The sequence below is a fragment of the Aethalodelphis obliquidens genome, unplaced genomic scaffold, assembly GCF_003676395.1.
Source record: "Aethalodelphis obliquidens isolate GAN/ISIS:26980383/991018 unplaced genomic scaffold, ASM367639v1 scaffold34, whole genome shotgun sequence".
Taxonomy (NCBI): Eukaryota; Metazoa; Chordata; class Mammalia; order Artiodactyla; family Delphinidae; genus Aethalodelphis; species Aethalodelphis obliquidens.
The window spans coordinates 18,267,550-18,294,777 of record NW_020837978.1 but is presented as its reverse complement, the minus strand read 5'-3'; positions in this window follow the sequence as shown (position 1 = coordinate 18,294,777).

Sequence of the window (27,228 nt, the reverse complement as noted above, 5' to 3'; positions counted from 1 at the left end):
ACTCTTACAGAACACCTACTGAACGCTGGCAGAAGACCTCAGACCTCCCAAAAGGCAAGAAACCCCCCACGTACCTGGGTAGGGCAAAAGAAAAAACACAGACAAAAGAATAGAAACGGGACCTGCACCACTGTGAGGGAGCTGTGAAGGAGGAAAGCTTTCCACACACTAGGAAGCCCCTTCGCGGGCGGAGACTGCGGGTGGCGGAGGGAGAAGGCTTCGGGGCCGCGGAAGAGAGCACAGCAACAGGGGTGCGGAGGGCAAAGCGGAGAGATTCCCGCACAGAGGATCAGGGCCGACCGGTACTCACCAGCCCGAGAGGCTTGTCTGCTCACCCGCCGGGGCGGGCGGGGCTCGGAGTTGAGGTTCGGGCTTCGGTCAGAGCGCAGGGAGAGGACTAGGGTTGGCGGCGTGAACACAGCCTGCAGGGGGTTAGTGCACCACGGCTAGCCGGAAGGGAGTCCGGGGAAAAGTCTGGACCTACCGAAGACGCAAGAGACTTTTTCTTACCTCTTTGTTTCCTGGTGCACGAGGAGAGGGGATTAAGAGCGCTGCTTAAAGGAGCTCCAGAGACAGGCGTGAGACGCGGCTAAAAGCGCGGACCCCAGAGACGGGCATGAGACGCTAAGGCTGCTGCTGCCGCCACCAACAAGCCTGTGTGCGAGCACAGGTCACTATCCACATCTCCCTTCCGGGGAGCCTGTGCAGCCCGCCATTGCCAGGGTCCCGGGATCCACGGACTTCCCCGGGAGGACGCACGCCGCGCCTCACGCTGGTGCAACGTCACGCCGGCCTCTGCCGCCACAGGCCCGCCCCGCACTCCGTGCCCCTCCCTCCCCCGCCCCCGGCCTGAGTGAGCCAGAGCCCACGAATCAGCTGCTCCTTTAACTCGGTCCTGTCTGAGCGAAGAACAGACGCCCTCTGGCGACCTACACGCCGAGGCGGGGCCAAATCCAAAGCTGAGCCCCGGGAGCTGTGAAAACAAAGAAGAGAAAGGGAAATCTCTCCCAGCAGCCTCAGAAGCAGCGAATTAAAGCTCCACAATCAACTAAATGTACCCTAGCATCTGTGGAATACATGAATACACAACGAATCATCCCAAATTAAGCAGGTGGACTTTGAGAGCAACATTTATGATTTTTTCCCCTTTTCCTCTTTTTGCGAGTGTGTATGTCTACGCCTCTGTGTGAGATTTTGTGTCTATAGCTTTGCTTCCACCATTTATCCTAAGGTTCTATCCGTCCGTTTTTTTTGTTTTTGTTAATTTTTTTCTTTTTCTTCTCTAAATAATTATTTTTTTATTTTAATAAATTTATTTTATTTTACTTTATTTTATTTAACTTTATCTTCTTTCTTTCATTTTTTCCTTACTTCCCTCCTTCCTTCCTTCCTCCCTCCCTCCTTTCTGTCTTTCTACTTCTACTAATTCTTTCTATCTACTTTTTCTCCCTTTTATTCTGAGCCGTGTGGATGAAAGGATCTTGGTGCTCCAGCCAGGAGTCAGTGCTGTGCCTCTGAGGTGAGAGAGCCAACTTCAGGACACTGGTCCACAAGAGACCTCCCAGCTCCACATAATATCATAACAGCGAAAATCTCCCAGAGATCTCTATCTCAACACCAGCACCCAGCTTCACTCAACGACCAGCAAGCTACAGTGCTGGACATCCTATGCCAAACAACTAGCAAGACAGGAACACAACCCCACCCATTAGCAGAGAGGCTGCCTGAAATCATAATAAGTCCACAGACACCACAAAACACACCACCAGACGTGGACCTGCCCACCAGAAAGACAAGATCCAGCCTCATCCACCGGAACACAGGCACCAGTCCCCTCCACCAGGAAGCCTACACAACCCACTGAACCAACTTTAGCCACTGGGGACAGACACCGAAAACAACGGGAACTACGAACCTGCAGCCTGCAAAAAGGAGACCCCAAACACAGTAAGATAAGCACAATGAGAAGACACAAAACACACAGCAGATGAAGGAGCAAGATAAAACCCCACCAGACCTAACAAATGAAGAGGAAATAGGCAGTCTACCTGAAAAAGAATTCAGAATAATGACAGTAAAGATGATCCAACATCTTGGAAATAGAATAGACAAAATCCAAGAAGCATTTAACAAGGTCCTAGAAGAACTAAAGATGAAACAAACAACAATGAACAACACAATAAATGAAATTAAAAATACTCTAGATGGGATCAATAGCAGAATATAACTGAGGCAGAAGAACGGATAAGTGACCTGGAAGATAAAGTAGTGGAAATAACTACTGCAGAGCAGAATAAAGAAAAAAGAATGAAAAGAACTGAGGACAGTCTCAGAGACCTCTGGGACAACATTAAACGCACCAACATTCGAATTACAGGGTTTCCAGAAGAAGAAGAGAAAAAGAAAGGGACTGAGAAAATATTTGAAGAGATTATAGTTGAAAATTTCCCTAATATGGGCAAGGAAATAGTTAATCAAGTCCAGGAAGCACAAACAGTCCCATACAGGATAAATCCAAGGAGAAATATGCCAAGACACATATTAAGCAAACTGTCAAAAATTAAATACAAAGAAAACATATTAAAAGCAGCAAGGGAAAAACAACAAATAACACACAATGGAATCCCCATAAGGTCAACAGCTGATCTTTCAGCAGAAACTCTGTAAGCCAGAAGGGAGTGGCAGGACATATTTAAAGTGATGAAGGAGAAAAACGTGCAACCAAGATTACTCTACCCAGCAAGGATCTCATTCAGATTTGATGGAGAAATTAAAACCTTTACAGACAAGCAAAAGCTGAGAGAGTTCAGCACCACCAAACCAGCTTTACAACAACTGCTAAAGGAACTTCTCTGGGCAAGAAAAACAAGAGAAGGAAAAGACCTACAATAACGAACCCAAAACAATTAAGAAAATGGGAATAGGAACATACGTATCGATAATTACCTTAAATGTAAATGGACTAAATGCTCCCACCAAACAACACAGATTGGCTGAACGGATACAAAAACAAGACCCATATATTTGCTGTCTACAAGAGACCCACTTCAGACCTAGAGACACATACAGACTGAAAGTAAGGGGATGGAAAAAGATATTTTATGCAAATGGAAACCAAAAGAAAGCTGGAGTAGCAATTCTCATATCAGACAAAATAGACTTTAAAATAAAGACTATTAGAAGAGACAAAGAAGGACACTACATAATGATCAAGGGTTCGATCCAAGAAGAAGATACAACAATTGTAAATATTTATGCACCCAACATAGGAGCACCTCAATACATAAGGCAAATACTAACAGCCATTAAATAAGGAAACACAAGCTTTAAATGATGCATTAAACAAGATGGACTTAATTGATATTTATAGGACATTCCTTCCAAAACCAACAGAATACACATTTTTCTCAAGTGCTCATGGAACATTCTCCAGGATAGATCATATCTTGGGTCACAAATCAAGCCTTGGTAAATTTAAGAAAATTGAAATTGTATCAAGTATCTTTTCCGACCACAACGCTATGAGACTAGATATCAATTACAGGAAAAGATCTGTAAAAAATACAAACACATGGAGGCTAAACAATACACTACTTAATAATGAAGTGATCACTGAAGAAATCAAAGAGGAAATCAAAAAATACCTAGAAACAAATGACAATGGAGACACGATGACCCAAAACCTATGGGATGCAGAAAAAGCAGTTCTAAGAGGGAAGTTTATAGCAATACAATCCTACCTTAAGAAACAGGAGACATCTCGAATAAACAACCTAACCTTACAGCTAAAGCAATTAGAGAAAGAAGAACAAAAAAATCCCAAAGTTAGCAGAAGGAAAGAAATCATAAAAATCAGATCAGAAATAAAAGAAAAAGAAATGAAGGAAACGATAGCAAAGATCAATAAAACTAAAAGCTGGTTCTTTGAGAAGATAAAAAAAAATTGATAAAACATTAGCCAGACTCATCAGAAAAAAAGGGAAAAGACTCAAATCAGTACAATTAGAAATGAAAAAGGAGAAGTAACAACTGACACTGAAGAAATCCAAAAGATCATGAGAGATTACTACAAGCAACTCTATGCCAATAAAATGGAAAACCTGGAAGAAATGGACAATTTCTTAGAAATGCACAGCCTGCCAAGACTGAATCAGGAAGAAATAGAAAATATGAACAGACCAATCACAAGCACTGAAATTGAAACTGTGATTAAAAATCTTCCAACAAACAAAAGCCCAGGACCAGATGGCTTCACAGGCGAATTCCATCAAACATTTAGAGAAGAGCTAACACCTATCCTTCTCAAGCTCTTCCAAAATATAGCAGAGGGAGGAACACTCCCAAACTCATTCTACAAGGCCACCATCACCCTGATACCAAAACCAGACAAGGATGTCACAAAAAAAGAAAACTACAGGCCAATATCACTGATGACCATAGATGCAAAAATCCTCAACAAAATACTAGCAAACAGAATCCAACAGCACATTAAACAGATCATACACCATGATCAAGTGGGGTTTATTCCAAGAATGCAAGGATTTTTTAATATACACAAATCAATCAACGTGATACACCATATTAGCAAATTGAAGGAGAAAAACCATATGATCACCTCAATAGATGCAGAGAAAGCTTTTGACAAAATTCAACAACCATTTATGATAAAAACCCTGAAGAAAGTAGGCATAGAGGGAACTTTCCTCAACATAATAAAGGCCATATATGACAAACCCAAGCCAATATCGTCCTCAATGGTGAAAAACTGAAAGCATTTCCACTAAGATCAGGAACAAGACAAGGTTGCCCACTCTCACCACTCTTATTCAACATAGTTTTGGAAGTTTTAGCCACAGCAATCAGAGAAGAAAAGGAAATAAAAGGAATCCAAATCGGAAAAGAAGTAAAGCTGTCACTGTTTGCAGATGACATGATACTATACATAGAGAATCCTAAACATGCTACCAGAAAACTACTAGAGCTAATCAATGAATTTGGTAAAGTAGCAGGATACAAAATTAATGCACAGAAATCTCTGGCATTCCTATATACTATTGATGAAAAATCTGAAAGTGAAATCAAGAAAACACTCCCATTTACCATTGCAACAAAAAGAATAAAATATCTAGGAATAAACTTACCTAAGGAGACAAAAGACCTGTATGCAGAAAATTATAAGACACTGATGAAAGAAATTAAAGATGATACAAATAGATGGAGAGATATACCATGTTCTTGGACTGGAAGAATCGACATTGTGAAAATGACTATACTACCCAAAGCCATCTACAGATTCAATGCAATCCCTATCAAACTACCACTGGCATTTTTCACAGAACTAGAACAAAAAATTGCACAATTTGTATGGAAACACAAAAGACCCCGAATAGCCAAAGCAGTCTTGAGAATGAAAAATGGAGCTGGAGGAATCAGCCTACCTGACTTCAGACTATACTACAGAGCTACAGTAATGAAGACAGTATGGTACTGGCACAAAAACAGAAAGATAGATCAATGGAACAGGATAGAAAGCCCAGAGATAAACCCACGCACATATGGTCACCTTATCTTTGATAAAGGAGGCAGGAATGTACAGTGGAGAATGGACAGCCTCTTCAATAAGTGGTGCTGGGAACACTGGACAGGTACATGCAAAGTATGAGATTAGATCACTCCCTAACACCATACACAAAAATAAGCTCAAAATGGATTAAAGACCTAAATGTAAGGCCAGAAACTATCAAACTCTTAGAGGAAAACATAGGCAGAACACTCTATGACATAAATCACAGCAAGATCCTTTTTGACCCACCTCCTAGAGAAATGGAAATAAAAACAAAAATAAACAAATGGGACCTAATGAAACTTAAAATCTTTTGCACAGCAAAGGAAACCATAAACAAGACCAAAAGACATCTCTCAGAATGGGAGGAAATATTTGCAAATGAAGCAACTGACAAAGGATTAATCTCCAAAATATATAAGCAGCTCATGCAGCTCAATAAGAAAAAAACAAACAACCCAATCCAAAAATGGGCAGAAGACCTAAATAGACATTTCTCCAAAGAAGATATACAGACTGCCAACAAACACATGAAAGAATGCTCAACATCATTAATCATTAGAGAAATGCAAATCAAAACTACAACGCGATATCATCTCACACCAGTCAGAATGGCCATCATCAAAAAATCTAGAAACAATAAATGCTGGAGAGGGTGTGGAGAAAAGGGAACCCTCTTGCACTGTTGGTGGGAATGTGCATTGGTACAGCCACTATGGAGAACAGGAACAGGAGGTTCCTTAAAAAACTGCAAATAGAACTACCATATGACCCAGCAATCCCACTACTGGGCATATACCCTGAGAAAACCATAATTCAAAAGGAGTCATGTACCAAAATGTTCATTGCAGCTCTATTTACAATAGCCCGGAGATGGAAACAACCTAAGTGTCCATCATCGGATGAATGGATAAAGAAGATGTGGCACATATATACAATGGAATATTACTCAGCCATAAAAAGAAACGAAATTGAGCTATTTGTAATGAGGTGGATAGACCTAGAGTCTGTCATACAGAGTGAAGTAAGTCAGAAAGAGAAAGACAAATACCGTATGCTAACACATATATATATATGGAATTTAAGAAAAAAAAATGTCATGAAGAACCTAGAGGTAAGAGAGGAATAAAGACACAGACCTACTAGAGAATGGACTTTAGGATATGGGGAGGGGGAATGGTAAGCTGTGACAAAGCGAGAGAGAGGCATGGACATTTATACACTACCAAACGTAAGGGAGATAGCTAGTGGGAAGCAGCCGCATAGCACAGGGAGATCAGCTCTGTGGTTTGTGACCGCCTAGAGGGGTGGGATTGGGAGGGTGGGAGGGAGGGAGACGCAGAGGGAAGAGATATGGGAACATATGTATAATTGATTCACTTTGTTATAAAGAAGAAACTAACACACCATTGTAAAGCAATTATACTCGAATAAAGATGTAAAAAAAAATATAATACTTCCTTTAATATACAAAATGAATTCATATATAATACAACCAAACTTACACACAAAATTTCAAAATAAAAATATTTTAACTGTAAAATGAAGTTTAAATAAAGGAAATTATATGATAATAATATGCATTTCAACATGTTAAAAACAGACATGGCTAGAGCATAAACCTAAAAGTGTCAGATGTTTGCAGCTACATAAAGAATCATTCTGGATTTGAAAGCTACAAAGGCAGACAAATACAGGTCCATTGTATTGGACTCTAAAACCAGGAGCAGCAATTACCTTCAGCGATATGATTTTCCAAAATGGCCAAAATGTAGTAATTTCTCAAACAAAGTAAAATACAATTATGTCTCAATTTATATAGTAGATGCATTCCTGGAAAATTTAGTTTACACTTAAATTGTGCAAAAATACTGTGTTTATATCTAAAATTGAATAGATTATAGACAGGTTTTTCAGTTATATGAAAGTCTATGCTTTTTACTGGGACATTCTAAAGTTTTGTGAGACACAGACTATTCTCCCGTTAAGTTTAAATGTCTTGCACATTGAAAATATGCCTAGAAAACCTGGACCCACTTATCAATACGTTCCAGTAGCCAATAGCCACTGCTCTGAAAAAATAAAACAAAACAGAACATGAGCATTGTCATTAATTTCCATATTGTCCAGGAAAGTGCATGTCACTTCCACTGAGAACTGCTTCTATAGACTAAGTTATCTTTATTCTTAATTCATTATCCTCCTAAAAGTCTTTTCAGCTTCACTCCTATTCTAATTAATCAGTAGCTTATCTAGAGTTGATTCACAAAGCCAAATTTGATTATTTTACCTGTATTTGTCTGTTTTTTTCAGAAAAACAGACCAATAGTGTATGGAGTTACATAAAAATTTATTATAAGAATTGGATCATGCAGTCATGGAAGCTGAGAAGTCCCAAGGTCTGCTACCAGAAAGCTAAAGACACAGGAGAGCTGGTAGTGTAAGTTCCAGTCTGAGTCTAAAGGCCTGAGAACTGGGAGAGCTGATGATGTAAGTTCAAGGCTAAAAGCCAGCAGGCCCGAGACTGAAGAAAAACCAATGTTTCAGTTAAAATCTGAAGTCAAGAAAACATCAAGGGGCTTCCCTGGTGGCGCAGTGGTTGAGAGTCCACCTGCCAATGCAGGGGACACGGGTTTGTGCCCTGGTCCAGGAAGATCCCACATGCCGCAGAGTGGCTGGGCCCGTGAGCCATGGCCGCTGAGCCTGTGCGTCCGGAGCCTGTGCTCCGCAACGGGAGAGGCCACAACAGTGAGAGGCCCGCGTACCGCAAAAAAAAAAAAAAAAAGATCAATATCTGAGCTTGAAGCAGCCAGGCAAGAAGAATTCAATCTTACTACTTAGGGGAAGGTCAGCCTTTTTTGTCTTATTCAGGCCTCCAACTGATAGGATGAGGCCCACCCAGTATTGAGGAGGGCAATCTGCTTTACTCAGTCTATGGATTCAAATGTTAATTTCATCCAAAACACACCCAGAAATATGTTTGACCAGTTATCTGAGCACCCCATGATCCAGTCAAGTTGATGTATAAAATTTGCCATCACACTGCCGATTACATAAATCCCCTTAGGGCCATTTCCTTCTCTTAAGGTACAAAAATTTGGCCTGACTTCTAAGACCTTATGTTGTCTAACTCTCGTCTGCTTTCAAGCCACAGTTCACCATTTTGCATATTCTTCTGTGTGCTTGAGACACACTGACTTTCCAATTCTACATATAAACAATGATCCTTTATATCATAGCATCTGTGCATCTCTATGTACTCTTTTTACCATTCAAACTTTCCAAGTTAACTTCTAATTATAGTTTCTCTGCTTAGAAGCTGGAGCTTTTTGTTTAGAAGCTATAATGACCTTTCAGAAAAATTTATTTTATAAATTTTCAATACAGCTAGGGGTAACATTAAAAATATTTAATCAGTAAGACATGGGAATTAGTCAACCAAAATACAAGCCAGCTACTGGAGAAGTATCCTAAGGACCCTAGTCTATAAAGTGTCAACCCATTAGTTTCTGAGTTGTGTTGTGGTCTGGGTTTGGGTAATCCAGGATATTCCTGGCGAGATAATATAGTAGTCAGAGAAGGCAGGCACTAAGAGATTTGGAAAATCAACTATTTATCAACTCTTAACTATTTTAATATTTTAAAACCAGTATGGCTGTTGAAAGTAACCCAAATTATTGTCCTACGATTATTATTATTTACCATTGGTTGCATGGCAGTATTTAGACTTAGGTGGAGTTTACCTATAGATTTTGGCAGCATTTTCAATCAGTTTCAGTCCTGGAAGGTCTTGTTACAGAATATATAACCCCAAGTCTGCTCCTTTATTACACTTTGCACAATTATAATTTTACTTTAATTTGTAAAATGATTTAATTGAACTTTCTACCACTAGATTGTAAATTCAGTAAAGGCAGGCACTATATCTACTTTTGCACACCAAATTATACTAAATGCCCTCAAAAAGTGTGGTTCATATTGAAGTCAATAAATATTTCCTAAAAGGATGAATGTAAATGTCTTTCATATAGTTAGTACTCAACACATCTTAACTTCCTTTTTCCCCTCCTCCTTACCCCCAAGCATGACATAGCACATGTATTTATTTTAATCAACACATACCAGCAAACTTCCAGATATTCAGCTACCCAAAGTTTAAGGAGCAAAAATCGAAATTACATAGTAGGTCTTGGAATTTCCCTCTCCAATTCTAATGTGCCAAAAATAGACCATGGAACGGGAGGCTTATTTTCTTGATATAATTTCTTCTATTTCTTACCCTCTGAGCTTTGTGTAAACTCAGTCCCAGATCTCAACTTTTGTTTTCCCTCTCACACCAGGCCACTGTGTCTTCTGTGATACTGAACATATTGCCAACCTGTATACTCACCCCAACAGCTTCATCATGGAGGAAATGAAACTCTAGGCTTCCAAGACCTAGGGGACTTAGATTTAAATAAAAGCCGGTGTAAAAGGCAATTAATGACCCGAATTATCAGCTCAAAAAAAAGTTGTACAAAGAGGAAAATGTTTTTAAAGAAAATAAAAAGAAATTGTTACGCCTGGGACCAAAATGAATGAGGACACCACAAACTAAGACAAATGCTCATGATTAAGTGTCATGGCTGGTCTTCAAGTGTCATTTATATACTTTCAAACCTTGAAATTTCCAAAACAAAAGAGAGCTGCACTTTTTCTTGTACTTATTATCTAGTTTGCTCAATGTTCCATGGAGTTTATTACTCTGTGAAATTAAATATAATTGGTTTATGGAAACTAAACAAAAGCCTAAATTCAAAGCACATTTAAAAAATCAAATTCATTAATTTAGTTCACACACTCATTGACCCCATCCTGCCAACTTTACTATCCTTTGTACTTTTCTGTGATTAAACCTAAAAATATGTTTAGATGAGATCACAAATAAGTGTGGTGAGAAAATATTCGGATTTATCAGCCAATATGATTTTCCCACTATTTCTGTACTTCTGTTCTTACCCCACCCCAGCTCTACCACAGCCCCAAACAAACTAGGATAAGGGATTCTGCCAGAATTGCCTGCTGAAGACTGCAACATACAGAAGGATAAAAATCTTGGCTTTTGACAAATAAAAAGCCAAGAACCAAAAAGAAACCAGATTTGAAAGAACACAAAACCAGAACAGTATTTTTAACCCCTAGGGTCTAGATAAAATTTGCCACATAGGAAGAAAATGAGAAAAATTGGGAGGAGAGAAAAAAATAGAGAAAAATTTGTGAGAAGGTCCTTGCACCATACCCCTTTCCTCCAAGCTCATTTGGCATTGGAAGAATGCTAGAATCCATGAATTTCATTTGGAAATCTAAGAGCACAGAAGTATATCCTCCAGCCACACAGTACATGCTGGGAAACTGGCAAGTTCTGCATCTCACGGAAAAAAATGTCCTGTGCACCTGAGAAGAGCAAAGAACAGTTAAAGAGTCTTTTGTTGTCCCAAAGAGTTCACAGAGTTTCCCACGTCCCAGTCCAGTAAATGAAAGCAGCTGAACATTTGCAGCGGCTGATAGATGGATGGTAGCAGGTGGTGGAAAGCTGGACCTGGAGGGCTCCTGTAGTCAGAAGCGTGGGACATCCCCACAGCTCCCTGCATGAGTTGGAATCTACAGAGCAGGTGAGATGAAATATGGCTCAAGAGATGGCAGCCTGCAGTGATAATAAGCAAGAATCAGATGCTTCCTACCCTCAAGCATGGCACCATGAAATCCCTGTAATTTAGATGCCGTGGAGAAGAAATACGGGTAGGAAAACTACTTTGACTGCACTTCATTTTTTCTACCCAAGTGGAAGCAGGCACAAAGTGGGAATTAAGGTGATGTAAGAAAAAATTAAAATATATTATTTCTTAAGCCCCAGAGCTTTGGGGATATTGAATTAAAGGCTTTGGAGAATGACATCAAGTAATTCTTGCCTCATTTACAAACTTTGGTCTTGCCTTAGTCAGTCTGGGCTGCTATAACAAAGTACCATAGATTGGGTGGCTTATAAACATCAAAAAATTTATTTCTCACGGTTGTGGAGCCCGGAAGTCAGAGATCAGGGTGCCAGCATGGTTAGGTTCTGGTGAGAGCCCTCTTCCAGGTTGGGGACTATTGACTTCTCCTGGTGTCCTCATATAGCGGAAAGAGAGCTAGCAAACTCTCTGGCCTTTTCTTAAAAGGGCATTAATCCCATTTTTGAGACTCCACTCTCATGATCTAATCACCTCCCCAAAGCCCCACCTCCAAATACCTTCACATTAGGGTTTCAACATATGAATTTTGGGGGGGGACACAAAATTGTAGATCTGGACAAGGATATCAGGATTTATTAACATTTAGATTTTCCTATGATGTACCATGATAACAGTCTATAGAACATTTTTAGAAAAAACAAAACAGGCTAAACCAAAGAAAATTTAAAAGGACAGACCATGATGCTACGTGACTATTATGCTCTATTTGCGGAGGTTTCAGACAGTTCCATATGGATGTAGACAAAGGCACCCAGTGTGTCCTGTCTTCCCCATAATCACTATTTAGGGAAGTGTTTAGGATTGAAGACTCAAGAGCAGAGGGTCAGAAGACAACTAAGTAGGCAATGTCTTCTATTAGTTCAAAACAAAACATGTGCCAGGTACATTAGAGGGATATTACACGAATAGGAACCATTTTTAACCAAAAAATTAAATCATAAGTCATCAAAGAGGCAAAGCCATCATCAAAGCATAAATACATGTAGTGTAAAGATGCAGCGTATTGCTTTACTTCCAGCTTTGCTTTGCTTCCATGAGTGCACCAGTCTTGACTTTTCTAGGGGAGTATCTGGTGGAGTAAGCACCCTCCACCAGATACATCCTGCCCTTCTGGTGTTCTTTGCCACCAGGTGACACAGACTCACTGATTTAGCCTGGTGGATTTCCAAATTCCTCCTACTTCCCCACCTTACACTCCAACTTGCAAACAGTTTTACATAGACCTTGAGTTGTAGAATGATTGGTCTGGAAGGGAGTGTTGAAGTAATTTGCATGAAGTCAGATGTCCAACTCACTTCCTGAATCTTGCTCCCACAAGGTCCTACTACTCTGTTTCTTCTTAAATCAATCGAGACAGAGAGAAGTGATCTTGGGTATTAACATACACACAATCCATCTGCATGGAAGTCACAGGTCAGGGGTGCAGAGGTGAAGCAAGACACATAAAGTATAAGAAATTGGTCATTGAAAATCCCTTTCATGCCTAGTGGTTTTTGAGTGGATACAGTGTCTTGCAGTACATTGCTGGGGGTGTTCCAATCGAAGTGGTTAGTTACAGTTTATCACACTCCTATTACACTCCTCTAGAATGGGGGACAGTTTCCTTCCTGAATAAGGCTGAAAGAGTGACTCTTAGAAATCGCTCTCATGCTCATAAATGTAGATACCTAATAATTTATCTATTTCAGTGTTTTCTTTGAGTGTTTCCTGGAGCCATTACTTCAGAGTTACCTGAAAAACTTGTTAAAAGGTGGATATAAATCTCATCAAAATCTTTGGAATCAATAGAGATGGGTTGAGTTTGAGAACTGGGAGGGGGACCCCAGGACTCTTTGCTTTTTTAAACAACCTGCTTCCTCCCACTAAAGGTTGAGAAGAGCTTTTCTAGCTCTTCAGAAACCAGGCTGCATTAAACATAGTTTCCCAGTGCAAGCAAGGGCCAAGTCAAAGTGAGCCATAGTTTCTCGGTGTGAAATGCCTCTGAGTTTCATTCGGGTGAATTGCTCCACTGAGATTCTGCCCCATTGGGTGAGCTGAGATTACAGAGTTGATGAGAAGCCAATAGAACAGACTGTAACCCCCGGATACTGCTGAATAAGCCACAGCCGTGTGCAGCACTGAGTGTATGGTCCCATCAAATTTATGGACAACTCTGTTTATCATCTCGTGGCATATGCCTCTGTAATATTTGTTTATAAAGGGCCAAGGCTGGGTGTATTATGCATCACAAATGATATACTGTCGAGTTTCCCAGGATAAATGAAATATGTCCATTTTTTCCCATCTGGATCTTGTTATATTTTTTTCCATGATTAGCATTTTGGCAGAACTCTTCTATTCTGCTGTTCCATGTGCCCAGGGGAGGCAAAGAGTTGAACTCTTTCCAAAATCAGGGTAGTTCTGTGTGGAGAAAAACTACAGCTGAAAGGGCACTTTCTTTATGTAGATTCTCCACACTCGGGCGGAGGAAGCAGAGGTTGGGAATATGATTAGTGGGAAGTGAAAGCACCATGAGATCAAGGCTCACGTGAGTCACAAAGTGTGGAAATGTTCTTACCAGATGATAGTCAGGATACAGGAGATTTTCTGTCCCTCAGAACCAGCTGAGCTTGTGAAATCCTCCACAATCCAGAGCTGCAGACGGAGGCCCTGTTCTCAGTTATGAATTTAGTCTGCTTGAGATAAAAATGGGGTCACAATGATCATCTGACACCTTGTTAATTTCTGCAGCAACCAAACCAAACCAAATTCGCTTGTATGCAGTAACATGGCTTATTCTTTTAAAATAATGCTATAACAGAACCAAAGTCTGTTTTTCATTTTGGGCGAGTTACTGGAGTAGAACGTAGAAACAAAACAGCCTGCAAGGGCAAAGGTCTCTTTTCACTTGAGAAATAGACATAAGCAAGCAACTCTGAAGTCTGTCTTCCTGGGCTGATGGCTTTCTACTTTAAAAAGAATTGTCTATGGTTCTTTTCAATTTTCTACTGAAATGATAATGGCCTGTAATTGATATTTTGAGGTAAGACCTTATGTCTCAGATTTAAAATAGCTTGCTGTTTTATTCCACAAAACATATTTCTATTCCTATTTTTACTCATATTTACAGACTAAATTTTCACTTGCATTAGAGATTCGCTTTAAATGTGTAGAATCAGGGAATTAGACACCAACGTGAGATACATAAGCACTGCACGATACCCAAAATAAGAGAGAAAAATCAAGAAGTGGTCTTTAGGAGACTTGATAAAGAATTAATGCAGATGGCCATCTATAATCAGAAGACTTCCCAGGTTTCAGTTACTTAAGTGCCTTTATTTTCATGTTATTGCCAAATATTATATATAACCAAAATGCCTAATATATTTTTTGATATATTAGAGATGATGCTGCCATTTCAAATGATGAAATAAAGTATTTTATTCAAAACAAAACCCCAATTTTCCAGTTAAAATATTTTTCTGATTATTATATTTATATTGTTTCCATAATTACTGAAATTTATATTGGTACAAATTACTCTGCCTATGTTATCCATCTATCTATCCACCGAACTATTTATGTAGCTGTAATATATTATATTACACATTATATAGTATATTGCCAATTGATACATGAGTTCAAAATATTAGTTCTCCTTTTCCATTTTCTGTCTCTGCAGAAATACTACTGAATTATTTTGCTTCTACAATCAGATATAGCTCCAGCTCCTGAAACAATCCATTCAAAAGCAGGAACTGTATAAAAACGTACAACTGCCTCTCCTCATATCTCCCCTTTATCCTAATCCTTTGGTGTTTAATATTTGTTATACCTTAAGTCACTGGAGTTTTTAGCAGTCTTCTGAAAAGCTTATAAAAAGCCCAGAGACTTACTGGCCATCCTCCAAGTACTTCTGATTCAACAAGTCTGAGTTGGGGCCTGTGAATCTGCATAGGAAATGACCTTGCAGGTGGTTCTGATGCAGATGGTTCTTTGAAAAGCAGTTCTTTAAGACCTGTGATCTTATAATAAAGAAGGAAATCACAAGCTTTCATATTGCATCTCAACACTCCTGGAATTAAACTTCCCCGGAACAGAGAGCCAGGAACCTGTGATTCTTGATCTTCTCCCTCAGAAATGAATATTGTCACCTTATGAATGAAATAATTATCAAGTCAGCTGGATTTCTGACACCAGGGGGCAGATTTCCTGAGTAATGACATTCCAACTACATTGATCCTTAAAGTTCTCACCCATTTCCCAGCCATCTGTCCTCTGACCCCTTGCTGTTGACAATTACCTGGATCACATATAAATTTACTCTGCTTTTCTGGACCCTGTGTCTTTGTGTCTATTTACTCCTAGGCAGGCAGGCAGACTCTGTGGGCTAGTCAGTTCCACTGTGTCCTCTCTTGGTCTAACAGGCGACATGGACCAGATTCCAGAGCCAGCCTCTTCCATGCCTGCTGTGCATACATGATCACCATGCCTTATAAACTTACCTTAAAGCATCGAACATTAACTTTTCTTAGCTCTTTGAGATCTTGGGTTAGGCAAATGTTAAAGATCTCTTAGGAGACAAAACACGTGAACTATAAATGAAAAGTTTGTGAAATCAGACACAAAATTAAAAGCTTTTGTCCTTGAAAGATACTATAAAAATGAAGAGAAAACCACAAACTGGCAGAAAATATTTACAAAACAAATATGTGATAAATATATGATAACTAACTGGTTTCCAGATGTATAAACAACTCTTAATAATCAATTACTATTTCATTAATAAGAAAATAAACCACGAAATATTTGAAAACAGGCAGAAGACTTGAAAAAATGCTTCATCAATGATTTTATATGGATGGCAAATAAATATGTCAGAAGATGCTCAACATCATCTGTCATTAGAAAAATTCAACCAAAACATCACTGAGGTATCACTTTGCCTCTAAGAATGGAAAAAAAAAAAAGTAACAATATCAGGTATTGTAACATATGGAGCAACAGAAGCTTCATAAACTTTGGATGGCAATGAAAAATGGCACAACCGCTTCGGAAAACAGTTCAGCAGTTTCTTACCAACTTAAACACACACTTACCATACATCCCTGCAATCCCATTTACCCAGAAGAAATGAACATATATGTACATACAAAAACCTGTACTCATATGTTTATAGCAACTTTATTCATAATCATCAAAGGCTGGAAATAACTCACATGTCCACCAATTATAGAATGGATCAATAAATAATGTTACAGTCAAATAATAAAATATTACTCAGCAGTAAAGCAAACTTTTCATGTATACAAAGGGATGGATGAATTTCAGATGCACTCAGATTTGTGAAAGAAAGCAGACCAAATATTGAAATACTATATCAATCCATTTGTATAATATTCTGGTAATAGCAAAATAATAGGGAGAGATGGTAGACCACTGGTTGCCAGGGTCTGGGGGTGGGAAGAGGAAATTGATTACACAGATGCATGAGGGAACTTTTTAATACGATGGAAATGATCTATGTTTTTACTATGATGGTAGTGACATGACTGTATGCATTTGTCAAAATTCATAGAAATATGCACCTAAAAAGGGTGAATGTATACCTCAAAAAAAAAAACCTAACTTCCAAAAAATTTTGTCAGATATGTCAAGAGCAAGATCTTTTCATGGAACACTCCCTGTAACTTTGCAGCATAATAGCGAGCACCCTTTTTCCTTCTACACTCTTTGAAGATAGAGGCCTAATTTTTGCAATTAAATTTCTTCCAACTGAAATCCCATAATCTTTGAAATTAGACTTCCCCTGATCTCATAGTAATAGACTATGAATGAGTTGAAAATACTTTCTCTTAATAGTTTTTAAGGGTCTGAAATGGAGAATGGGAATAAAGGTTGTGATAATCGTATGATTTTAAAATGTTTAATTCTGTGCAATCTAACGATATCTAGAATTACTAGTTTCTACCAGAGTCACATGTGTTTGCCTGGCAGTACAATAGAGACATGCACATGAAACAGAGGAAATTGATTGTGACCACACTCCCCCACCCCCCCATAAAAAAAAACAGCAACAACGACCTTATCAACTTGGGTTATTTTGATGTTTAAGTCATGGTTAATATTCACCCTGTTAAAACCCTTTCAGAATCAACCCACTGCTTTCTGATCATTCTCCAGCCACCTGTGGGGTCACTGGAAGATGACTGTATCCAGCCCGTGCCATCTAGCACATCATGGAGATTTAGTTATCACGAGTGTTGGAAAGACTAGCAACTGAGAATGAAACACCACACAGATGGGCTCTTTGAAAATCCACCACATCCTGGCTTTTTCAATCTTCAAAACAGATGAAGTGCCTTGGTTGGAGTAACCCTGCAGCAAGCATAATGGAGCCTGACTGCATGGGCACAGTTTCCACGACTTCCCGTGTGAACCATAGCACCTCATGAGAAGAATACATTGATGAAAATAAATCACCAGCGAATCCATAGCTGACACTCTTCCATACTGTGCAGTGTAATGATTCTGTTTATTTAAATAACACCTCTAACGAATGTGCTAATTTCCAACTAAATGGATACAGCAGCCTTACCACCATTTGAGTTTCTCAATAATAAGAAGGGGTGCTTTGAGCATCACTGAGGCTTGGCTGAAAATTAAATATTCACAATTGTTAATTAAAAATGGATTTAAGGAGTGAATAGGTTATGGATTTATCTGCACGAGTACAACCATCTGGGTGAGTAGAGCTGCATTTTCAAACAGAGAAGAAATATACCATTTCTGGTAATCTAATGGGAGACAAGATGACAACCAAAGGATAGGAAATGTTTGATGTTCTTAATGGCTATGATCATGACTCACTAATCCAACAATCATCTATAGGGTGCTAACTATGTGCAAGGCATTGACTTAACCCCTCGGGAAATAATAAGAACAATCCATGCTTTCTAACAGCTCCATAGAAACTTGTGTGACCTCACCGAAGATTAAGTGCTAGATACCTAAACTCTGAAAATGCCGGACCAGACTCATCCAAATAATAACTCCAACCCAACAAATGAACATCTTCACTTTAATCTTCAACAGTTAAAATATCACTGAACTGGAGAGGGAATGCGAGTCATATCCCTTTAATTAAATGAAAAATAATGTGGAAAACATGTCGTTGGGTTAAAACAAAACCAAACTTCTGAAATTTATGCCAGAGACGTTTTTAAAGCACACTATAACCCATTAATAACGGCTTTTAATTAGAACAAACATAAACATGTCAGTAGCATTTGTTTAACGAGGAAAACCTTGAAGACTAGTATTAGAATGTGCCTAGTATATTAAATTTACAGTACAATCGAGGGCATCTACACTGTGCATCTTTTTAACTATAAGAAATAAAACAATCGAAAAGAAAGCTCATGGTGAGAGTAGATATGTGTATTCATGTCATTCAGTGGAAAACAAATACCAGGTCTGTACATGTTGTCCTATATTAGATGTTATTAATTCATAATTATCACCAGAAAATGATCAGTTTTTAGCTATCATGACCAATACGAGAAAAGACCTAGAAATTTTAATTTGTTTTTAGCTCCCAAAACAAATGTGTGCCAAAATAATAATAATAGGTGGGGGAGACCTCATTTGTTCATGATTAAAACAAAACACAGTTAATGTTGTATTTATGTGGAGTATCAGAGGAATATATTGTTTTGGGATTTATTAGCTACAGGAGAAGGAGAATAGGGATGCAATGGAGAATAGGGATAGACTTGGGTTTGTTTTTATCATTTCAGATGCTGGAGTTTTTATTGTGTTTCCTTGTTACTGGATGTGATCAGGAAGGGCTCTGAGAACAATAACGTGGCACACATTAGGTGCCTAATAAATGCCTGTTGAAGTCAAAATGTGTATTCAGAGAATGTCAACCAGAACCAACTCGTTTTCAGGAAGAACCAGAGAAAAACGCTATATTCATGCAAAGCAACAGCCCATATATAGGAATGCTATTTACAGAAAGGAAAAATTAAATCTTTAATTACACTATGTAAGAAAAAATATGTAACTAGATTCACAACATAACATTATTCCCATATCTGTGAGTGGTATGCAGCAGGGAGACAGAAAGGTCCATGTTGCTTTGATTTCATGAACTTACTGTATTCATCACCATCAAACCTCTTTAAATGCTATTTGGAAGTAGGAAAGTGTTACCCAAAAAGCGTATCTTTCAAAAAAAAAAAAAAACCAGAACAGTTTTGAGTTCAGGGATTGTTTTAGGAATCTTTAAGTTAGCATAAACAAGAAGAGCTGGGAATCAGCTAGCTATTTTTCTTATTTAGTATTTTAAGATAGATAGATGACAGATAGCTATAGATAGATATTGATGATTGATAGATAGATAGATGATAGATAGATAGCATTGTTTTTTGGTTCATTTGTTTTTGTTTTTCTTCCCTTCACAAGAGAGGTGATGGGCAAAATCCTCAAGAAATAAGCCACTGTCTTGGCTGGTTTCACATTCAAGTCAATGATAATACATGACTTCAGAATACAACTCAGAACTCAGTAAATGACTGCATCCTCTCCTTGAATGATCTTAATTTACATTAAGCAGTAAATACTTTTGCAAACTAATCCAATGGTCCATTCCCTAGTGTAGTAAATCCTAGGAAGAGAAACAGCCAAAGAACCAGGGATACAAAGGCTGTAGATCCTACAATTTAACTCTAATTTAAAAAGAAAAGGAAGCTAAAAGTCCTAAACCTTAAAAAGGTTAAGAAAATATTTACTAAGGAAGCGTTGCTATGCAAGCACTTTCAGAAGGTGAGTGCTATATGAGATCTGGCTGGATACCATCAACTCGAGGAGATATAAAATGTCTGATCAAGGCTTATTTATTTGAGTATATTAACACTGGAAGCAGTTACTTCTAATTTTTAAAGGAAGAATTTTAAAATATAGATATGTTTTTCATTTAAAAATTTTCAAAAAGTGTTACTTATTTGGCTGAAATGATGACCTTTATAGTTCTAAAAGCTGAAGAATGTTGGTTGGTTTTTAACCTTCGTTCTGTAAGCGAAAAATGCATCCAGTTTTATTTAAATGGTTGTATGTTCCAGTAAAATGTGTAAGAATCCTCTTTAACAAGCCAAAGCTCAGACATTAAATGGAAGCCTGTTTGTGAGATGACAAAATAGGAACACTTTTTTTCAACATAGGTACAGCATCATTTGGACCTTGAAAAACTATAGAAAAGTAATTGCCTTCAATGTCCACCTCAGAATGAAATTGCTTTTCATAAAGCACTTAAAAATGTTTACACTTGGTAAAAATATTCCAGATTAAAACTACAAGTAAATTCTAGGAATACACTGACAAAACAGTTATTCTCATTAATATTTTCAGGAATGCAATCAATCTTATTTTCTCCAAAATATTTATATCAAGCTCAAAGTTATAGTACTCAATCTAGAATAGGGAAGCTTATTCCTACTGTCTCTTTAAACATAGAGACATTAGGGGGAAAGGGATTCTTTAAATTTTATGGGGTATTTTTGTTCCTCAATCAAATATCTATTTTTAATTTTAAGTATTTCTAAGCCTAGTAGAGTTTTAAAAATAAAATAAACTAAGGAAAAAATAGAAAGGTTCTTAGATCTAGATTCTGAAGGATTTTCCCTTTTCAATATTTTTCTTATTTTCTCCTAAGAAATAGAAATTTTAGTTTTGAATTTATGAAAAATAGACAAGAGGGAAATTAGATAATCTCATTAACTTTTCTATACAGAATTAATTATAGATATTGTCATTTTTTACTAAAAAAGTAGTATAGTGTAGAGTACCTTGACTTTGGAAGGAGATATGAGTTCATTTTCCAGTCTTGGCAGATTTTACAGCTATGTATCATAGAAAAGTTATGAGAAAAATACTCTGTAGACTTTATTAAAATGAAAAAGACCATAGTAGAGCTATCTATTAGAAACTGAAAAGAGTATATATATATTAAAAAAAAGATCACTGTTTTCTATAGAGCTGGTACCTCAGACTGGATTACAAGGAATATTTATTGCTGATTTTTGTTGCTGATTGATTTAGTTATATATAATCCTGCGCAAAAGTGTAATGAGTGAAAGATTTCAATGTAATTCCAATGGTGTAATCAGGGATAAGATGGTTCAATCTGTAGCAGTTAAAAATCACTTCCCTTAATGCCATCTATTACATCTAACCAATCTCCAAATCCTGTGTGTTTCATTACAAATTATTATATCTCAGTACTTCTTTTCATCACAGCTGACATTTATATTGCAAGTACCAATCACTTCTCCCCTAAATAATATAATAATGTCCCATTGAACTTTTCTGCACATGCCCTAATTAATTTGATTTTCTGCATAGCAAATCAAAGAATTTTAATATTATAAGTTGGCATTTCTAGTTGAATATTTGAGAAAAAAAGGTGATTCTAACCCACATTTCTCCCTGTAACTAATGAAAAAAAAAAAAAAAGAACAACAGAAAAAGTGAAAAATAAAAGCCAATAGGAAGCAGAAATTCAAAAGACATGACAGAGAACAACATTAGTAGTATTGGAAACAACATGAGTAAAATTAATCTCTAAGTGGAAAATGGTAACTATAAAAGTTATCTAGCATACACATAATTCTTCTTTCAGAATAAAAACCTGAAAAAATGGAATTGAATTATATTCCCTAACATAATAGAAGCAATCAACTTTTCAAAAATAAATAATACCTGAATCTGCAATTTGGAAGACTGCACTATGTACTAGGAAAAATTGATACAAGGCAATTAATGTGAAGTCATGTCCTTAAAGTAATTGGACTTTAAGGTAAAGAAATATTTTCTTGGTGATCCAGGCATTAAAAGAAAAAAGGGTATCAAGAAGGAGAATCGATAAACTTGGACTCACCCTTCTCCATAGGAATATTAAATGAAAGAAAAGAGTGAAAAAATCTATAGATGCAAAGTCCTTGTGGAAAGAATCTCTGAATCAAAATGCTTATCTTAAAGGCAATGGGGAGATATTTTCAAGTATTAAAAAACTCAGTAAAGTTAGTAGACATAAGCCCTGGTGGGAGGGGAGGGGAAAGGAGACTCCTTAGTGTTGCATTTTTACCAACTGAAAAGATGAATGGAGCCGTGGTAAAATAACCCCTGGCCAGCATCAAGTTCAATTAAATACAGAAGTAAAGACAGTTATATGCGTACAGTGGTTCATAAGAAAATGCTAATGTTATGAAATGTTATAAACTTTGACACATAAATATCATATCTGTGAATATCTCATAAAATGACAAGGTAGAAAGGTGAAAGGAGGTTAAAGACTTTCATTTTTTCCCTTATGCTCTATAATTTTCATTATTTTTGTCTTTAATCCATGAATCATTTATGTGATGCTGTTATTGTTGGCTGTCTTTTTTTTTTTTTTTTTTTTTTTTTGCGGTACGCGGGCCTCTCACTGTTGTGGCCTCTCCCGTTGCGGAGCACAGGCTCCGGACGCGCCGGCTCAGCAGCCATGGCTCACGGGCCCAGCCACTCTGCGGCATGTGGGATCTTCCCAGACCGGGGCACGAACCCGTGTCCCCTGCATAGGCAGGCGGACTCTCAACCACTGTGCCACCAGGGAAGCCCTGTTGGCTATCTTTTATTGGTTGAATTTTAATTTTATCGTCACATGAGTAATAATATATTATTTTAATTTGAACACAAAATTTATTTTACATTACAATATTATGGTAGTGTTGTAATATTATTATCAAATTATTGCAATATGAACAATTCTATACAAAATCAGGAGGTGGAGAGGTGAGAGAAGGTTATACACTTTCATTGTTTCTCTGTTATAGATATTTATAACTTTATTTTTTCAGCTTTATTAAAGTATAATCGACAAAAATAATTGTAAGATGTTTAAACAATGTGATGTTTAAACTTCACACGTAAGATGTTTGTACAATGTGATGATTTGATGTACATGCACATTGTCAAAGGTTTCCCCCATCGAGTTAATTAACATGTCCATTACTTTATATTTTCAATTATTTTGTGTGTGTGTATGAGAACATTTAAGTTCTACTTTTTTAGTAAATCTCAGTTTTACTATAATAGTGTTATCAACTATAGTTATGTTCCTCATTAGATCCTCAGACCTTATTCATCCTATAACACAAAGTTTGTACACTTTTACCAGCCTCTCCTAATCTCCTCCCTACCCACATCCCCTGGAAACCACTTTTCTATTCTCTGTCTGTAAGTTCAACATTTTTTTTAGATTCCACATAAAAGTGATACCATGCAGTATTTAACAATATTAGTTCTTCCAATCTATGAGCATGGGATATCGTTCTATTCATTTGTTCTCTTTCGTTTGTTTCATCAGTGTCTTTCAGTGTTCCATGTATAGAGCTTTCACCTCCTTGGCTAAATTTATTCATAATATTTTATTCTTTTTGATGTGGTTGTAAATGGGATTGTTTTCTTAATTTTTTTCTGACAGTTTGTTGTTAGTGTTTAGAAAGACAACTGACTTTTTATATTCATTTTGGATCCTGCAACTTCATTGAATTCATCCATTAGTTCTAACAGTATTTTCATGGAGTCGTTAGGGTTTTCTAGATACAATATGTCATCTACATTCAGTGACAGTTTTCTGTCTTCCTTTCCAGTTTGGATGGCGTTTATTTTTTGATAGTCTTTGGCTTAATGCCTATTTTGTTTGATATAGTTCAAGATACCTCAACTTTCTTTTGGTTTCGGTAGGGCAAGAGTGTGTCTCAGCCTTTCCTACCCATTTTTGATGTGGTTATTATGCGGGTGTTTTCTCATTTGCCCTATGTGTTATAGTGCTTAGCTAGTTTCTGAACCTCTTTCAGAGGGAATTTCTCTGTGTGCAGCTGCACATTCAGCGTGTCCGTGTAAGGAGAGAAGCTCGGGACCTTCCTATAGCGCCAACTTGTTCATCTCCATCTAGTTATTTATACTTTTATTTATCATGTTATATTAAATCCATGCTTTATTTATGATTTATCATTGTTGTTGCCATTATTGATATTCTTGCTGTTGTTACTCTTCTGGCTATCTTTTGGTTGTTGATTTTCAATTTTATTGTATTTTGGTTACTGGAATACCAGCCTGATGCTTTTGAATCTGTGTATATTTACTTTGGAGACTCATATGTAGTCATTTTTATACAAGTTCCATAACTGCGCAGAAAGAGTGTATTTCTATTGTTAGATAAATATTTCAGCATGCATGAACATTAGACACACACAAAAAATTTCAAAGCTATAACAGAAAACTAGCTTTCAATGGCTTCCTTTCGCTATTGATGGGCGTTTGTAGTGTTTCTAGTTTTGACCATGATAAGCAATGCCACCTTAGGCACCCTAAACACTTGGACTCTTATATGTTGGTATCTATTTCCACTGCATAGATATCTGGAATGAAATTGTTGTATTAAAAGGACATGTGTGTTTTTAATTTTAATAGACGTTGTCAAATTTCTTTCTAACATGACTGTAATACTTCATATTTTCTCCATCTATAGATAAGCATGTTTTTGTCTACAATCCTGATATCTGTAGGTGTTTTTCTTCTATTTCTTTGCCAGTCTAACGGATATAAGGTAATTACATTTTCTGTTGTTTTAATTTGCATATTTTTTCATTTATCAAACTACTAGAAATTATGAACATATTTAGTGTATTTATTTTCTATAAAGTTTTAATTTTCTGTAAGTTCTTTAGTTATGTTTTTATCCAATTTCTATTGAACAGTTTGGTTTTCTAATTGTAAGAACTCAGTCTTTATAAATATTAACTCTTTGTATGTCATCAGATTAGAAATAGTTTTACAGGTCATCGCCTATTGACTTTATGTACTTCTCCATATAAAATTTTTGTTGATATGCAATTAACTATATTTATTTGTAATACCTTCCAGTCTTCCAGAACTGATTTTGGTGGTCACCCAACCACTTATTTCTAGGTACACATAGTCTTATTTATGAAGTTTTCATAGCTTTTTATTTGTTCACTTGTTTTTTTACATAAGGATTTGGTGTATCTGGAGTATATTTTTGTATATGGTGTAAGATAGGTTGTATTTTTATTTCTTTCCAGATGGTTGACCAGTGGTACCTGTTTTATTTGTTTAAAAATGTATCTTTTTCCCACTGAGTTAGCCACTGCTTTGTCCTGCATTAAAGCCTTGCAAACTGAGATCTTTTTCCTATTTCTGTTTCACTAGTCCATTTGTCTGTTCCTACACTGATCTCATCTTTATTTCATTAAAGTGACAATATGGTATATATAATATCTAATAAGTCTATTTTCCCCCCTCCATAAATAAATAAATTGTATATATTACACTGTAACATTAAGTCTTCCCATCCAAGAAAATGTGATATGTTAAGCTCTTCAGTTGTTTAGTAAGATTTTATTTTTTCTTCCTCTAGATAATATAGTGTTCTTATTAAATTTCATTCTTTGACATGTTATTGTTTTAAATTGAACAGTTTTTGCCATTTCCATCTGTGCTAGCTATGTCTAGATTAGAAAAAAAGCCATTGATGAAGGTGTCCAGATAATCATGTTAATTATAAAAATTTTAAACAAAAAAACTTTTGCTTTTCTCCATCTTCAATTATATGCTCAGCAAAAATAACTTTATTTACCAAATGCTTATGTTGTTAATTTCATTTTCTTACCTTACTGCTTATATTTAAATCTTGAAGAACTAACTAATCATAGTGATCGTGAATATCCTTTTCTCATCCATTTCTCTTCAGTGAAATGTTTTCAACTTTTACAGTTTATGGGAAGATTTGCTATCATTTTTTTATAAATAGCCTTTGTTACACTTACGTATTTTCCTTTCAGTTTCAATTTATTTAGAATTCTAATTTGAATTGACTGTTGAATTTTATCAAAATAAACTTTAGTGTCTATTAATAGTAATTAAACATTTTTTCCCTTCATCAGGTTATAATAAATTATGTTAATAGTTGTCCTAATATAAAGGACCCTTCAATTCTTTAAATAAACCCTGACTAGAAATGGTGTGTTATTCTCTTGATACACTGATGAATTCTATTTGTTATTACATCATTTAGAATTTTTGCCTCTTTATTCATTATTAAGATTTGTCCATAATATTCTTTTTCATAGTATTTATATAAATAGATAGTATATATAGCTAGTATTTTATTACAGTAATGATATCAAAATAATGTTAATTTCACAAAAGAATGAGAGTGGATTCTATTATTTTCAATAGCCTTGCACAATTTAAACAATATCAAACTTATTTAACTCTTCTTTAAAGATCATACAATGCTTGACTGCAAGCTCTTGTTTGGATACATTTTTCATTGTTGATGTCTCACCTTTCCAGTCTCTTCTCTGGTAACTGGCTCTATTCAGTTTTCTACTCCATCATTTTTGGAAAATTGTATTGTTCGAGGAGCATTCTCTTTTTATTCTATCTTCCTTTGTGGTTTTGTCTTTCTTCTCATACTTACTATTATCTATTTTGGCTATCCACTTTTATTTTTTAATCAGACTTGCAAGGGGATTATATATTTAACTGGCCCCTCCCCCCAAATAGATGTATTTACTTGTCTTTTCAGTGTTTTTTATTTTTTCTATTTCATCAATTTACATTTATCTCTACTAATTCCTATATCCTGCATTTTTATTTTCTATTTTTTTAATGTATACTTAATTCCTTCTCTCCTTTAATATCAAAGGCACTTAAGGCTATTCATTTCCCTCTAAGAAAAGAGGGGAATATTACATAGATATTAGATAGTCTTCCATAATGTTCTTTTTCTTGCTTTCTAGATAGTTTTTATTTCAGATTAAATTTTTTTCTTAAACTCAAGAT